Source organism: Palaemon carinicauda, chromosome 3 (genome assembly GCF_036898095.1).
Source record: "Palaemon carinicauda isolate YSFRI2023 chromosome 3, ASM3689809v2, whole genome shotgun sequence".
Classification (NCBI taxonomy): domain Eukaryota; kingdom Metazoa; phylum Arthropoda; class Malacostraca; order Decapoda; family Palaemonidae; genus Palaemon; species Palaemon carinicauda.
In genome coordinates, this window is record NC_090727.1 from 76,689,703 (window position 1) to 76,698,306 (window position 8,604).

Genomic DNA, 8,604 nt, shown 5'->3' on the forward strand with positions numbered 1-8,604 from the left:
CATCCGCAGTTGAGGGTCGCGCGATGGCGATCAGCATCCGCAGTCGAGGGTCGCGCGATGGCGATCAGCATCCGCAGTCGAGGGTCGCGCGATGGCGATCAGCATCCGCAGTCGAGGGTCGCGCGATGGCGATCAGCATCCGCAGTCGAGGGTCGCGAGATGGCGATCAGCATGCGCAGGTGAGCTAGTAGCTGGCGAACCATGTTCCTTCAAAAGAGTTGGAGAACGTTGGCATGCCGGCTGTAACACACGCGGGCGATCCGGAGATCGCCGAGAGACAGGTGATCGCTGGCGGGCTGATGATCGCTGGCGAGCTGATGATCGCTGACGAGCAGAAGGCTACGCGTGGAAGCCTGCGTATAGAAGAAGAGTCCTTGACCCCGACCTGAACCGAAGTTCTAGATCGCGAGGGCGAACGTAGGCGCACAGGGCGCGTAACAGGAACCAACAGGAACAGCAGGGATGATCATCATGAAAGCGCTGACGAACAGGAGAGCGCTGATGAGCAGAAGAGCGCCTGTGCGTTAACACTGAGCAGGAGCAGGAGAGAACACAGCAGAAGGGCGCGCAGGGAAACCCTGACACGCAAGGGAAGAACCCCCGTGGGAGGCAACCCTTTGCCCCAAAGGGATCGTTGTCCGCCGGGAGACTGATGTCCGTCGGAAGACCGCTGTCCGTCGGGAAGACCGTTGCCCGTCGGAAGACGAGATCAGACTGCTGTCCATTTGCACCAAGGCGGAAGATCGAGAAAATGGAGTTGTAGGCTGCAAACGGAGATTCAAAAAGGCGCCCCAAGCACCCTTATAGGGAGATGAGAGGCTCTTACGACGAGGCGGACGGTGGGCCTTACGGCGAGGGAGGCCAACAGCAACAGCAACAGAAGAAACCTCCGAAGAGGAGTCTCTATGAGTGTACTCTCTCGCGAACGAAAGAGAAACACTTCGTAGAAGAGACTGGTCAGCAGTGACCTAAAAGGAGCAATCCTCCGAAGAGGAGCTCCTGCAGTTGCCCAGCCCCTTGAGCGAAACTGCAGGTGTGACCGCTCAGCACCAAGAGCATAGTCGCACGAAAAAAAGGCAAGAGGAGAACCCTCCATAAGTTGAAAAACTCAAGCCTGGACAGGAAAAACTTCCCTCGGAAGGAAAGTTACCTGCCCAAGGAGGCAAGCCTCCTGAGAGTTCTAAAATGAACTGGAGAGCTGTTCGTCGTCACGGGAGTACTTCCAGTAGAAGGAGACACGCCCCTGACGAAAACACAAGGGGGGAGGCAGCAACAGCCGAATCCCCAGGACTCAACAAGACAGCTCACACCGTTGCTATATTACAGAAACGAACTAGATCGGTAACTGTAAAAAAATAAAACAAAAAAACATTAGTACACATTCATTCCCCCGGGAAGGCTCCGAAGAGGAATCCCGAGGGAAAGGAACAAGAATTACACAACAGGCACGTGCCCTCACAACCACTTACACTCACGGAAGGAGAGCTGTAACCAAAACAGAATTATAACAATTATAATTATGTAACTATGTAATTATGTAATTTAAAAATGAATGAACACTAAAGAAAGAACGAAAACCCCGAAAGGAATAGTTCTACAAAGCTGAAAAATCAACAAATACAATTAGATTCATAAACTAATTGAGACAAACGTACGGCGTAGCAACCCCCCCACACGGAAAGGAAGCTACAAGGGCGTAGTAACACGTAGTCAAAGGGTGAACGACCTCAAGAGAGAGAGAGAGAGAGAGAGAAAGACATAAGTCAAACTCGATCGCCACCCATAACGCCGTGGCGGCCAACTGCCAAGGACACCACGTAGATAAGTACACTACACACACAAATCTGAAAAGGAAACTTACTGATTTCTATACTCAAATATGTATACAAACATGAAAACATGTTTACATATATATTGAGTAAATGAAAAGTAAGCGATTAAGTAAAGACAAAACAAACAATGGCTGCCAAGAGAGGACCAAGACAGAGACGTCTGTCACAGTCCGAGCCAAAAGTGAAAGTGAGCATTCATCTGTGTGTGAGGGAGGGGAGGGGTAGCTAGCTACCACTCCCCTACCCCCCCGCTAACTAGCGCGGGGGTAATACACCCTCGTTAAATTCTAATGGCTCGCCATTTCAGCTGCGCTAAAAGGTAAACCCTGTGTAAATAGCGTGGTTTGTATTTCGGTTACGGAACAATTGTATTTTTCCTAACTATAAAAACCTTAGCTATTTAATAGGGGTATTACTTTCGGCATAGCTGAAATGACAAGCCATTAATTTACAACGAGGGTTAACTACCCATACCGCTAGTTAGCGGGGGTTGGGGAGGGTAGCTTGCTACTCCCCCCCACCCCCACACACACACACCTGTGATTGAGCTCACTTCGCGTTTGGCTCGGATGGTGAACGGACATTGCCGCTCTTCATCCTTGCCGTATATTGGCAGCCATTAATGAATTTTTGCTTTTTCTTTTCTCTAGTGTGTGTTTGTGAAGTTGACTTCTGCGACCATGCGCACCAGCCCTGGACTCTCCGGCCGCCCTTGGGGAACGTTTATGTCGGCGGTGGAGAAAGATCCTCACACCCTTTGTCCTATATGCAGAGGACAACGGTGTGATAGGGTAAATAAGTGTAATGAGTGTAGGGAATGGTTTTCCTGCCAGTGGGAGAGGTTTGGGCGATGGCAGATGAAGAAGTCTAGGGTGGAAAACCCAAAGCCTCTTCTTCCGTCTCCCGACCCTCCTCAAAGCTCCTACTCGTTCGGCCCCTTACGAGAGACCGTCAAGTAGTAGTGTAGACCAAGTTAATGTCGGCCAACCCCGGTTCTTGAGAGATGGTGTTCCTTCCCCTAGCAAAGCGGCCCCACCTTGTCCCCTGGGTGAGGCCTTGTCATTAACCCCTTTGTTGCAGATTTGGTCTTCCTTGGGGCTTACGGGTCCGCCCTCCAAGGAAGCTTTGTTGCAGTTCACCCATATGGGTGCTTCTGTTCAGCATTCATCATCACCGTCAGAGGTAGATCCTCAGGCCCTCTTCGACGTTGTAGTGTCAGAGGTGTCACACTTAATGTCATCCAACTACTCTGCCCCTCCAGACTCTCCAGCGGTTGCTGCCGACTTAGTTTCCCCCGTTCCTGAACATCCTTCGAGGGGGAAACTAAGTTCAACGTCTGTCTCTCCTGCGAGTGTTTCTCCCCCTCGGGGGAGTTCACTCAGTAGAGACTCCTCTTGAATTGAAAGTAAAACCGTTATGGTTAACCGAAATACAAAGAAAATAGAATAGAGAAATTAATGGGAGAAACCTTGCAGCCTTTGGGCCAACACTCGGTTCACATAGAACGAGTTTAGGAAGCAGACTACCAAGTGGTGACAAGATCAGCTGTTTGATGTAATGGCGCATGATTTTAAAAATGTCATGGTGCTTCTCAGTTTAGCAGCTGCACACAAGTGAATTTTCATTGTGTCTTGTCTATAAACATCTTGATAGTTTAACAGACGTAGCAGAACCCTAATCAGTAGGAACTGCTGAATCATTCATGGTAGCAAGGAAGATCCATTGGAAAGGGAAGAAGAGTTATGTGATCTGTTCTTCCTACTCCACCTACTCCTCCCTCCCCAAACTATCTTCTCCTTCAGACACTTCTCAGAAGGAAAAACGAGCAGAGTTAGCTGCATTGGAAGCCTCGTCTTATGAAGTTCCATGGGACCAGCGAAGCTTTGAGAGGACCAAAGAGATAGTGTAAGTGAACTGCGGCTACCTGTCCCCATAGACTTCTGCTGATCCTGGAATTGATCGATGGTTTGCTGACATTGCGTCCATCTCGTCAACTTTTGTCTCGGTTGGACTGTAAGTCCCTTCTGTGAGAGAGACTGGGGTAGACCCAAATCAGCCGCTGTCCACTTTTACTAACAGAGAGAGAGAGAGAGAGAGAGAGAGAGAGAGAGAGAGAGAGAGAGAGAGAGAGAGAGAGAGAGAGAGAGAGAGAGAGAGAGAGAGAGAGAGAGAGTCTTGAATAGATTTGTCGTACGAGACTCTCAGAGCTGTTCCACCTCTGTTGCATTTCCAAAGATGGAACCTGGAAGGTTTGGAACCAATTTTGGATGCAATTTGGAGACAGAATTTGTAAGGGAAGGCATCACCCTACAGGCATCCCTGAAATGTAGTGCAGCTGGAGTGGGAGTCGGCATACGGAACAACGAGACAGCTTGCCAAGTCTGGCCGCAGTCCACAAACCACTACGACATCTCTTTCGCAGTTCTAGGTAGTAGGTTGGCCAGGGCACCAGCCACCCGTTGAGATACTACCACTGGAGAGTTATTGGGTCCTTTGACTGGCCAGACAGTGCTACATTGGATCCTTCTCTCTGGTTACGGTTCATTTTCCCTTTGCCTACACATACACCGAATAGTCTGGCCTATTCTTTACATATTCTCCTCTGACCTCATACATCTGCAGTGGTTAATCTCAGTGATATCATATCACTGAGATTAACCACTGCAGTATAATTGTTCTGTGGCCACTTTCTTCTTGGTAAGGTAGAAGAGACTCTTAAGCTAGGTAAGCAGTTCTTCGAGGAGGACACTCCAAAATCAAACTATTGTTCTCTAGTCTTGGGTAGTGCCACAGTCTCAGTACCATGGTCTTCCACTGTCTTGGGTTAGAGTTCTCATGCTTGAGGGTACACTCGGGCACACTATTCTGTCCTATTTCTCTTCCAATTGTTTTGTTAAAGTTTTTATACTTTATATAGAAAATATTTATTTTAGTGTAGTTGCTTTTCTAAAAATATTTTATTTTTCCTGTTTCCTTTCCTCACTAGGCTATTTTCCCTGTTGGAGCCCCCAGGCTTATAGCATCCTGCTTTTCCAACTAAGGTTGTAGCTTAGCAAGTAATAATAATAATAATAATAATAATAATAATAATAATAATACGGAAGTACCTCGGGAAAGAAGAGATTGACACGACACTGCATCGTCCGGGTGAACAGTGATCCTCAATCACTTGGCCCAAGCAAAGACTGGCCTCGTCAACATGCGTAGGTCAGCTCACCTCCGAAGGGTACAGCCACAGAGGCTGCTAGACTGGAACCACAGACTGGGTCAGTGATCTGCACTGGATTAGGTAATGGCGTGCAACCGTAGGTGAGCGCGGAGGAGATCTCCAACTCAATATACAAAATGGCCGTGTGCAACATAATACTTAATCTGGGATGGATGTATTATTGGGACAGGAGGCGGAAACTGTTATTGTCAAGTTGATTTTCTTCTTGGGGAAAATGTGGTTTATCTTGGTCTCAAATACGATGAAATAAAGAAAGTTTTAAGATTTATGAAATAGGATTCAGTGTTACATTGCAAGGAGTGAAGACGGTTTTGGTAAATTTTTACTATGACTTACCAGGGCCTAGGGGCCAGAAAATATGTTTTACCAGTAGATTTTGATGTGTTTTGCACGAATTTCACCTTCATTTTTGGTGGAAATCACCCGTTTTTATCCCACACCCCAAATGGTGTGTGACAAAACTGTGTATTTTCGACAAATATGAAGGTGAAATTCCTGCAAAACACATCAAAATCAACTAGAAAAACATATTTTCTTGCCATTGATAACTAAAGAAACCAACCTAACCTAACCTAACCTAACCTAGGCGGTCACTGCCCCTAACCTAGGCGGTCACTGCCCCTAACCTAGGCGGTCACTGCCCCTAACCTAAGCGGTCACTGTGCCTAACCTAGCTCGTCACAGGAAAAAATTATGTATTTACCTTATGAGTCTGAATCAGAGTCCGATACTGGGTTATCTGCTTCAGGTTGTTCAGCAATGGGTCGTGCACGGTCACCATGTGGTCTGTAAAGCTGACCAACTTGCAGCCAAAAATGATGGTAACACTGATCGTGATTGTAACGTGAAATAAATAAATATCTGGCCAAATATTGTTCCAGATATTCAGATCGATTCCCCGGTCGTTTGGACCACTCCTTGACGTCTCTCCAAAGTCTTTCAATGTTTTGCGTGTGCACACTTGGGTCTGTCCCTTGGACAAACTCCTCACTATGGTTTATCACTTTGTGGGAATATCCCTCATTTCCTACATTTCGATACGCTGCCCAACCATCACTAATTACAATAGAGCCTGGCAAGATATACTTTTTAATTAATGGGATAAGGGTCTCAGCACTTCTGTCTTGCCCTTCGTGATGTAACGGAATGATAAATTTTTTTTTGGACACACGCTCAATTCCTCCAAACAACCACACTTGATTTAATTGTCTACCACGATTATATTTTCTACGTACAATTAGTGTTTCGTCAATTTCCACGACGATGTCTTGACCACCCACCAGGGATTGTTCTGAAAACCACTTTTCGGTTACTTCCGAACAAAAGCTTCGCCAATCCACACTTGTTCTGCTCGACCAATGTAAACAGTCTATGATGGTAGAGTGATCCCAATGTTTGCTTAAAAAATGATTCACAAAAAGAGCCACTTCCCAAGGTTTCACATGTGCATTATCTAAGAATGTACCCTTGAACAAAGAAACGGTGTATGTACACTGAACACTAGCTTTTTTCTTGGGAGCTTTCCTACGACGTCGACAGAAAAACAGGTGCGTATTACTATTATAACTGCAAAGAATATCACAATGGGGGCACTTCACTGCCACAGGTAAAGCACCGTGTCCTTGAAAAAAATTATGATTTCGCTGTTTTTCGAATAAAAGGTATTGATACACTTAAAATAGTCAAGACTACAGCCCGCACAACTGACTTCGACGGTTGCCATCGCAAACTAAAATTTGAACTGTAACGAATGTGCAGAAGATTAATGCGCGCCATACCGGAAATGTGTGTGTCTCGCACCCAAAATGCCTCCAAAAAGGGGAAAAAACTAAAAAAAATTAATATAACGTTTTTCTAGGTGCTTCAACGTAAACTAGTACAGAGAAATACGCTAACCCATTTTGGTACAACAAAATATTAAGTAAAATGTTTAAAATACATGCATACAAACATGAAAAACGAGAAGAGAAAAATAAAATGCCTGAGAGGATGCACGAAAAAAATGCTTTTCAACCGCTAACGCTTGTGTCTCGGACCAAAAATGCCTTAGAAAGGGGGGGGAAAAAAAAACCACAATAACGTTTTTCTAAGTGATTTAACGTAAACTAAATAACAAAATAACAAAATATTAATTACAATATGTAAAAGACATGCATACAAATGAAACAAATAAAAAAAATTGGCTGAGGAAAATATTAGTATATATTGGACTACTTACTTATGGGTATGCGAGGGTGCAAAGAGGCTCAGATGACAATATTTGCTGTGGAGTCAACATGTCGAATGACTTGTCCATTTTTTAACAAATATTAAAAATAAGATATTGAATAACTCGTTAATTATGCATTTCCGCCAAAAAGTGCATAGAAGAAAAAGTGACTGAAATGTGTAGCTGATGTTGTTTGTAATGGCAAATATCGCCTATGGCCTGGTAAGTGCTTGTAAAAATTTACCACGGTTTTAAGTAAACACAGCTGACTGCTGTATCCTTCGCTTACCCTAAGACTAAGTCTCAACTTAGTCTTAGGGTAAGCGAAGGATACAGCAGTCAGCTCTCGGTAGGTAAGGATACGGCTCCTAGGTTACTTTAGGTTAGGTGGGGAACCTTAGGTTAAGTAGTGTTCTTGTGTTTCCCTTTATTAAAATGTGGTTTCATCAGTCCTAGCTTTTTGGGATTTCAGGAGCTGTCTGTCCCAACCAACTACAAAGGCTCCCAGATCATCAAATGTCAATCATTCTCCTTCAGAATCTAAAGTGGACACAATATCATAAATTACGTTAAAATGAATTAATTAATGCTTTCTAATGACAAGGTGTTCTGGGTCAAATAAGAGAAGGGGTCTTTGCCCCATAAGGTCAAACCCTTGCATCCTGGGGCAGGTTAGGTATGGACCTGGATGGTAAGTTAGGAAGTCGGTATTATTATATATATATAAATCCTATGGGGGACCCCTACCTAACATGAAACACGTGGCAGCTAACAACCCACATAAGACATTCAACTGTCAACAAACCTTTTTTTTATAATTTCCATAACAATTTTAAGTGTACCACCTATATAAATAGGTTCCCATAACATTAAATGTATAAACCTTAGGATTACCAAAACGATACTTACTTTATATACACTAAAAACACGATTAAAAAAATCTTTTAGTACAAAAGGTTTGCCAAGTGGATTTCGTCTTGTTTACATAGGATTAGCAACAGCTTGCTCACAGGAAATCCCCAGAATACCCTAAAAAATTCCCCAAAATATGAGGTAATTTTTCCATAGTACTTCTTCAACACGAGCTATTTCAATTGCTACCTATAGTTCATCATCTTCTCAAAGTACGTTATATAATATATTGTCTCTCATAAGATAAATTTTTTCAACCAAAAACGTTGGAATATAATTCACAGCAGCAAACCAAAATATGGTGACTTTCACAAGTTTTTCCCCAGATTCACTAGAAATTTCCCTATTTTGGGACAATTCCTCTGAAAACAAGACCCTTAGATGTTGCCTTTACAACGGCGCCTCTAAAAATCTAGCGATTT

General features: G+C 44.3%; 1 long non-coding RNA gene across 2 annotated transcripts in view; it reads right to left on the reverse strand.

Moving 5' to 3' along the window:
• LOC137638347 (uncharacterized) overlaps positions 1 to 8,246 on the reverse strand; it is an 80,851-nt gene extending 72,605 nt beyond the window's left edge. For both annotated transcript variants that reach the window (XR_011044087.1, XR_011044086.1), the window contains exons 1-2: positions 8,180 to 8,246; positions 4,940 to 5,081 (exon numbers count right to left, since the gene is read on the reverse strand). This is a non-coding gene — a long non-coding RNA (uncharacterized lncRNA). The remainder of the gene's footprint in view (positions 1 to 4,939; positions 5,082 to 8,179) is intronic.
• Between the last annotated feature and the right edge of the window lie 358 nt (positions 8,247 to 8,604).